The sequence below is a fragment of the Chinchilla lanigera genome, unplaced genomic scaffold, assembly GCF_000276665.1.
Source record: "Chinchilla lanigera isolate Chin_1 unplaced genomic scaffold, ChiLan1.0 scaffold00056, whole genome shotgun sequence".
NCBI classification, from domain to species: domain Eukaryota; kingdom Metazoa; phylum Chordata; class Mammalia; order Rodentia; family Chinchillidae; genus Chinchilla; species Chinchilla lanigera.
In genome coordinates this window covers 12836933-12846348 of record NW_004955457.1, presented here as the reverse complement: position 1 = coordinate 12846348, position 9416 = coordinate 12836933, and positions in this window count along the sequence as shown.

The window sequence follows — 9416 nt, the reverse complement described above, 5'->3', positions numbered from 1 at the left end:
CAAACTCATGGCAATCCTCCTGCTTCAGCCTCCCAAGCTTTAACCAACCACCACTCCTGCCTTGCATAGGCTTGCATAGTATGACTTGCATATTATGTTCTTAATATCATCTACCTCACAGATTCTGCCAGATTATTGGTAACTACTTTGAGAACTTACATGCTAATAAGATGGAAAATTCAGAGGGTATGGATAAATTCCTAGAAACATATGAGCTACCAAAGCTAAGCCAAGAAGATATAAAAATCCTAAATAATCCAATATCAGTTAGTGAAATTGAAGAAGTAATAAAAAAAATACTACCAACTAAGAAAAGCCCAGGTCCTGAGAGATTCACTGCTGAATTCTACAAGAAATTTAAGGAAGAGCTAATGTCACTACTGCTCAACCTCTTTCATGAAATCAGAAGTGACACAGTACTCCCAAAGTCATTCCTACAAGCAAGCATTACCCTGATTCCAAAACCAGAAAAGACCAAAAAAAGAGAACTACAGGTCAATATTTTTAGTAAATACAAATGTAAAATTCCTAAACAAGATCCTTGCAAACATAATGCAGAAAAATCATCCAAAAGGTCATATGTCATGACCAAGTAGGATTCACCCCAGGGATGCAGGGATATTTCAACACATACAAATCAACAAATATAACACACCACATGAACAGAAGCAAGGACAAAAATCACATGATCATCTCAATAGATGCAGAAAATACATTTGACAAAATTCAACATTCATTCCTGATTTTAAAAAAGCTGAAGAAAATAGGAATAGTAAGTCCTTATCTCAACCTGATAAAAACCCTATGACAAACCAACTGCCAACATCATACCAAGAGAAGAAAAGCTGAAAGCTTTCCCTCTAAAATCAGGAACAAAGGGACTTGGGGATTTAGCTCCGTGGCACAACACCTGCCTGGCAAGCGCAAGATCATGAGTTCAATTCCTGGTACCGGAAGAAAAAAAAAAGAAACAAAATAAAATAAAATAAAATCAGGAACAAGACAAGGATGTCTGCCATTTCCACTTCTGTTTAATATAGTTCTTGAAATATTAGAGAAATAAAACAAGAGGAAAAATAAAAAACATATGGCTATGGAAGGAAGACATTAAATTATCATTATTTGCTGATGACACGACCTTCTACGTAGAAGACCCCCAAAGCTCCATCAAAAAGCTCCTAGAACTAATATCCAAATTTGGCAGTGTAGCAGGATACAAAAATCAGCAATCAAAAATCAATAGCACTCCCATATACCAATAACAAATTCACTGAGAGGGAAATTAGGGAAACAATACCCTTCTAAACAGTATCAAGAAAAATGAAATAAATTAATCTAAGTGAAGTGAAAGACCTCTAAAGTGAAAACTATAGTACTCTAGAAAGGGAGATTAAAGAGGATATCAGAAAATGGAAAGAAAAAAAAAGAAAATGAAAGATATCCCTTGCTGCTGGGTAGGCAGAACCAGTATAGTAAACATGGCTATACTTCCAAAACTATTATATAGATTTAATGCAATCCCAATCAAAATACTAATAACATTCCTTATAGAACTAGAGAAAGCAATTCATATAGATGCAGAAGAGAACTAGAATAGCAAAAGCAATTTTGGGCAACAAGAGCAAAGCAGGAGGCATTACAAGTCCAGGCTTCAAGTTATACCAGAAAGCTACCTTGGTAAAAACAGCACGGTATTGACAAAACAGACTCATAGATCGATGGAACAGAATAGAGGATGTAGAAATAACCACAGGAATACTTTCTAACAAAGAGACCAAATCCCTTCAGTGGAAGAAAGATGGCCCCTTTAAGAAATGATACTGTGAAGGGGCTGGGGATTTAGCTCAGCGGCAAAAAGCGCCTGCCTGGCAAGCTCAAGGTCGTGAGTTCAGTTCCCGGTACCGGAGAAAAAACAAAAAAAAAAAAGAAATGATACTGTGAAAACTGGCTATCCACGTGCTAAAAGTTGAACCTAGATCCATATGTCTCACTGTACACTAAACTAAAATCAACATGGATCAAAGATCTCAACATTAGAATATAAACATTTAAACTGCTTAAAGAGAAAATAGGTGAAACTCATGAAGACATAACTACAGGCAAGGACTTTCTGAACAAAGCCCCGGTTGCACAAGAAATAGTACCAAGGATCAACAAATGGGATCACATTAAATTTAAAAGTTTCTGCACAGGAAAGGAAACCATTAACAGAATGAAGAGACAACCTACAGACTGGGAAAAATTTTTCCAGCTACTCCTCAGACAAAGGACTAATATCCAGAATAATAAAGAACTCAAAAAGAAATACATCCCCCAAATTTAAAGACCCAATTAAAAAATGGGCACTTGAATGAATAGACACCTCTCAGATGAAAAAGTACAAATGGCTAATAAATACATGGAAAAAAATGTTCACCATCACTGGCCATTCAAAAAATGCAAATTAAAACAACATTGAGATTTTATCTCCCTCCAGAAAGAATAGCTACCATTGAGAAACCAGCTAATAACAAATGCTGGCAAGGCTGTGGAGAGAAAGGAATCCTTCTCCATGGTTGATAGGAGTGTAAGTTGATACAGCCCTATGGAAATCAGTATAGAGATTCCTAAAAAAAACCCTAAAAATAGAAATCCCTTTTGATCCAGCTATTGCCTTACTAGATATCATCCCCAAAATATTAAAAACACCGTACCACAATGGTACATCTTTATCCATGTTTATAGCTGCAAAATTCATAACAGCTAAATCTTGGAAACAGCCTATATGTCCATCATCAGATGAATGGATTTCAAAAATATAATATCTATACAATGGAACATTTCTCTGCCATAAAAAAGGATACACTTGCATCATTTGTAGGAAAATGGATGCAACTTGAGACAATATTAAGTGAAATAATTCAGACACACAAGCTTAAATATCGCATGGTTTTTCTCATATGAAAATAAAAGATAGATAATAGAGAAAAAGAGAGAAAAAATGTACTGCAATCCAGTGCAGATAATGTATCTAAAAGTGTACCTTGACTTATATGTGTACCTTATAAATGTGCCTTAAATTGCCTTACATGTTTTGTGTGATCTTTGGCCTATTAGTCTGGTTTTCGACTTGTATACTATATATGATAATTAACTTTATAAAGTCTTAGATAAATAAATGAATCTGATGCTCGAAAAATAAAAGGGAGGTGGAGGAAAGGAATTGAAATGTGTTGTGTACAGGTACCAATGGCATGCGTGAGTGGATTCATTATGTACTGCAAACATGTACTAATAAAAGTGAGAGAAAGAAAAAAAAAACATGCCCACAAATAATAACAATAATAATAATAATAATATCACCCACTTTTCTCTTTCCAGTGATCCTTTTTTCCCTGAGATACAACTGATTTATCATAAAATCCACTGTGGCATTTAGTATTTCACAGAATTGTTTAACTGTCACCACAATAAACATTAGAACATTTTCATTTTTAAAAGAAACTATGTATCTGTTAGCAGTAATTTCCTGTTCTCTCCCAAAACTCTCTTACATCTGGCCGTAGGCAACCACTAACCTATTTTCTATCTGTATAGTTTAGACTACGCTGGAAATTTTGAACCAATGAAGTCATTTCTGTGGACGTTTATGATGAGCCTCTTGTACTTCACGTTTTCAACGTCCATCTATTCAGAGCATCAGTGAGTACTTCATTCCTTTTCATGGCCGAACAATATCCCATTGTGTAGGTGTAGATATCCACCCGTTATTTTCCATTCATCCTTGGCTGGATATTTGGGCTGTTTTCATCTGGAGTTATTATAAATAATGCTACTGTGAACATTTATGTACAAGTTTTCTAGAGTCCATGTTTTCATTTGCTTGCTGTAGATACAGAGGAGGGACCTGCTGGCTCAGATGACAGCGCTAGGACATTTTGAGGAACTACCAACCAGGGTTCCCATATAGATGTACCTTTAAGACCTGAATTAGGGTTGGGCTGAGGTTTCCCTCAGTGGTAAAGATTGGGCCTTGCATACATAAAGCCCTGGGTTCAATCCCCAGTACCAGAGAACAAGGGGGGCGGGGCAGCAACCAAAAGAAAAATCTAAATTGAAAGGTAATTTTCGACCTTCAAAATATACCTTCTCTCTTACAACTTATCACACACAGTAATCTGTGCCCCTCTGTGGGCTCATAGTCACTATATAAATAGGATATCAGAATGTTATCCCTGCAGCCCAGCGGACTAAGCTGAGCAGACCAGCTTAGCATCTCACACTCCTGAAGGAACAGCTTCCTTCCTGCCTCAGTCTCTTCTTACTACTGGCTTTGATCCTTGCTCATGACCCCTCACTCCTGTCCTCTTCCCCATATGCTGGCTGACACTGACAGGATCAATTTAAGGGTAAAGGCCTAGATAGTTCTGGGGTTTTGGTCCTTTCTTCTCCCACTGCAATGTGGAGAAGAAAGGACCAACTGGGATACTATCCAACCAAAAGATCTTGGCAACCCGTCCTTATCTGACTGAGTCCCAGTACCCAAGGCTAGGCAAGACTGGCATGCATACATAGGGTCAGGCAGCCTACAGTAGGGGAGCCCAGCCTGCACAGATGAACACCCACCTCCCATGTACCGGCTGCTGTGGGTCCGGCACATTGATCCCTATCTTCATGGGGGAGGAAACCAAGGTTAAGCGGTGGAAACACTTGCCCAGTGCCTGCAGCAACTGAGGCAAACTGAGTGGAATACAGAGTAGGCCCCCATCCCAGTGATCCAGAGCCCTGGTGCAGGGCTGTCTGCCTGGGAAACCAATTCCACATCGTTCGGTGGCTTTCAAACACACCAGCACCTGGTCCTGCCCAGCAGAACTGGCTGTCTCTGCTATTTTGGAGGCAATCATATATTTTTAATGACCTGCAAAATCTCCCTGTGAGAAGGGAGGGAGAGTTGAAATTACAGCCAAGCAATTTGCATTGCGAATCAAGTTATCCTCCCTCCTGCCCTCCAAGAATATGCAGAAATAAATGCCTCCTAATGAACCCTGGGGGGCCAAGGCTTTGATATGAATTCTGCTGAAAGGATAAAGAGTTCTAAGCAGACTGAGACCCAGCATGAAGTTGGAGCAGGAGGGCCAGGCTGTCCCCTTCTGAGCAATGGAGGAAGGAAATTGGATTATCTTGCTAGCAGTTGGTATTTTTCTATCACTTAGGACTGCAGATGAGAGCTCCCCTCCTTCAGATGAAAGGAATTCAATTTAGCTGTATTTAACCAGCCAGCTCCTCGCCCCAGTTCGCCCTCTTCTTTGTAATCCGGATCACTGACCCTGCAGCCGTTCAGACCCTAGCCACAGAGGCCAGGAGTGCCATAGCCGTTGTCTTTTCCAGGACTTAAGAAGACCTATTAAAGATGGACAGAGATGAAAAATAGATAGATAGATAGATAGATAGATGATAGATATAGATAGATGGATGATAAGCAGATGATAGATGATTGATAGATTGATTGACTGATAGATAATAGCTAGATAGATGATAGATAGGTAGTGATAGATGGATGATTGATAGATAGATAGATAGATAAATGATTATAGATAGCCTTGCTAACCTGAAGTCAGAAAGCTTTAGTTCTAGTTGCTACAAGAAGTACCAGCCTCCTCCTCTCCCTGATCCTCCTTCTTAGCCTCCAGGATCTGTATTTATTCAGCACGGGGAAGTGTGTGTGTGTGTGTGTGTGTGTGTGTGTGTGTGTGTGTGTGTATCTGTCTGTCTAACAAGCCTGTGCTTGTAGGTGTGAGCCCTATGGAAGCTGGCCTCTGAGCCAATTAGCTGGTAGAGTGCACAGTGCAGATCTGAGGGCATGTGGATGTGGTATTTGTGTGGGCTTGAGAGTGTGGTAATAATGGTTTGTGTGGACTTGTAAAAGACAGGCGTGGGGAGGCCTGCTCACTGCCTCCTCCAGGATGGGCATAAACCCAGCATGGACAGAGAAGGTCCATAGACGTCCCCAGGTCCTGTCAGCCAGACCTCTCAGCTGCGTTCTTGTTTTAACTTTTCCCCAGAACTTCTCTTCTTTCCCTCTGGCCCTACTTGAGAGGAGCCTGGAAGCCCCACAAAGCGCTTGGCAGGAAATGAGCCCTTGCATGATGAGGCGGGGCACCTCCAGGCTGAGCATGCGGTGCATCCACCACATAGCCTCACTCCAAAGCCCAATTCCACTTATCGGGACCAGAAGAACAGACTCTTCTATACTCGATTTCCTCACCTGTAAATAGTGTTACGAAGGACCAGTGCACTGAATGGTAGCAAACATTATTAAGTGTTGATAATCCTCAGTTATTTGGGAGATGAATGGGTCAGCACTCTAGAATTCTGTTGTTTGGACCAGCATTAGGATAAAATTATTTATCCTTCTTGGGTCATCCTGAAGAACAGTAAGCAAAGGGTTAGAGCCCTACCCAAGGGAACAACTAAATCCATGGTAGATCCACTGCTGATAAGAATGTTTTCAGAAGAGCTTTTTTTGGTGAGGGCACAATGAACATGTACTTTGGGAACTTATCCATATCAAGATGCCCCTGGGAGAAGAAAGGCAGAGAAGGAGAAAGGAGAAACTATTATAGACCTTTTTTAAAAAACTATGTGAATCATTACACTAGTCAAATGTAACTGAGAACTGACTGAATCTTAATGTAAGTGAATCAGATATAAAATGACATTTATGGGACAATCAGGAAAATTTAAACGCTGAGTGGATATAAGATAATATTAAGGAATTATTAATATTTTAGATGTGATAATGGTATTGTGGTTATGTTGAAAGCCCTGATTGTCTTGATCTCTTATGAAATATACTATAATATTCATGGACGAAATGATAGGATCAAATTGATGTGGGAGGACAGTTTGGGAAGCAGGTGATGGTACAAAGGGTTTTAGCATGTCATTTTCTCTAAGTTTGTGTGTTTGGACATTTGTATAATTAAAATAGTAAAAAGAAACAAAGAGAAGATCAGAGCTTCTGGAGCTGCCCCCTGGAGGCTGGCTTGTGCCGCACCACCATGATGACAGAATGATTCACTCAGGCCCTTGGACCAAGGGGAAGGACCACAGCCCAGCAGCATTCTCTAAGCCCTATAAATCAACAAGTACAGCTGAAGCCATTTAATAGGAGGCATGTTAATCATAAAAATCTGGCTTAAATGGGTCATTTTATTGTCAAGATTGGTGAGAGGGAGCAGAAGATGATGAACAGGCCCCCTGGCAAGCTTTATAACTAGTGCCAAGTTCTCCCTAACAGGCAAGAGTTGAGTTGTACTAACTCCACATCCACCTTGAGCCTTTCCTAGGAGGATGGGGACCCAAGGTAGGAGCAACGGGAGTTGGTGTCAGGCCCAGAAAGCAGAGGGAGCTCCCTGTTGAGTTATCCACCCACCCTGCTTGTGTGAGTACTTCCTGAAAGGGGGGAAATCTTGGATGTGTTAGTACTTGGGAGGGATCTTGGATGTGTGAGTACTTCTGGGCCGGAGGGGGGGGGTGTGTCTTCGATTCTAGTCAATCTGCATCTGAGATGGAGTATGGAGTCTCATGAATGACCCAGGGTAGAAAAGTAAAGGAAAACTAGAGGCGAAATGAAGACCTCCGAGAGAGGTGGAGCTTTGGCAGAGAATCTTAGTGGGAAAAGACCCAAGAGCGGCCCTGAGAATAACTAACAACCAAACCAAGGAAAGGACAATTGTGGCTAAAAATGCACCGGAAAGTGTTTTTTTGATAATAGTCGGTTTAGCTGGTCATGTGACTTAGCTTCCACAGCCCGAGGGCTAAAAACGTCCAAGCACTTGAGCTTGGGTGATGACAGGCCAAGGCGTGGGAGCCTGGAAGAGCCAGTTTAGTTTACCAGTGACTGAGGATCATGAGAAGAGCACTGAATTTGGAGTCAAAGGCCCAAATTGAAGTTCCAGCTTTGCCTTTTCCTATTGGTAAAGCACTGGGCAATCAATCCCTTCAACTCTCTCTCGGCCTCACTTTCCCTCCTGGCTAATAGGATGAACAGTCTCACAGGATTGGCGTAGGGTGTTGTTCGTGTGGTAAAATGTGCATAGAACTTGGTGACAAGGTGCTGTACAGCCACAGGCATAGGGCATGCCCACAACGAAGCACGTGACTTCCAGCCACTCCATCAGTGCCTCTGAGCCTATTTTCCTCATGTGAAAAATGGGAGAGGAATTTCAGGCTGACAGGAAGACACAAAGAGAAAATGTAAGTCATCAGCTTAGCACAGTGCCTGGCTCATGGTAGACGCTCCATAAATAAATAATAACTGTTCACAATTAGTATTAATGATGTAAAATGCAGGAACATAAGTGATGTTTAAAATGACACAGAAAAAACCCATGAGTCAGAGAAGAAAGTTTGGACCTTCCATGACTTCTGGTCAGCGTGGTTCCTCCCTCATCTCAGCACTTACCCTTTGTACTTCTTCTCTGATCACTTGAAGCACAGGAACTGCCTCACTGTTGCAGATTTTTGTTTTACAGTGCTAGGGATCGAATCCCGGGCCACATGCATGCTAGACAAGCGCTCTACCGCAGAGCCCAAGAAACTGCTCACTTCTAATGCAAGCCCCCTTCTGCTTGGACACACGTAATAGATACAACAGTGTCTATTTGTTTGATAAAGACTGATTTGTTGAGATCTTTCTCCATGGGGGCAGAGGTACTGCAGCATGGGAATGACCATCCAAGATTTAGAAGACGAAGGGAGCTTAGAAATTGAGCAAATAAAGGCAGAATGTTGCTATTGTTTTTAATCTTGTCTTTAACTGGTAGCTTCAGCAAAACTTTTAACATAAACAGTGATTTATAGACCAACAATGTTAGCCCCGAAAGAAAAAAAAATAAGCCAGTCCCATTATATTATTAATATTCATGGGTATACATGGGTCTTTATACAAGGGTGTGCAGACAGGGCTCATCCCAGAGTTTGTACCTTGTGGTCGTGGAAGTTAAGACACTACCCCTGCTGAGTCAGCCTCATCCACTTCACCCACGTTTGTTCTTGGCTCCTGCCACACAGAAGGGCCCCTCCCTCTCTGGCTCTGGCCTCTGCCCTGGCTGTTCCCAACCCTCCCGTGGAGCAGGAGGCCACCCCCGCCGGATCATGGGATGTTTTCCTTCCCGTCTGCTTGTCGGCCCCCTTGTGGTAGACACCTGGGGTGTGAAACTGCACGCCCACAAAGGTGGCCTTCTGGTTTGGGAGGCCCCTTGAGGAAACCAACAATCCTTCCGTTTCCTGTGGATGAAGGATGATGTGATTGTAACAAACCACCCCTCATTCCTCTTCCCAAGTCACACCCGCCAGTGACCAAGAGTTAAAGGAGCATGTGACTTCAAGCCAAGGCACACTGATACTCCAGAGTTTAAAAATAGGTGGTCGGG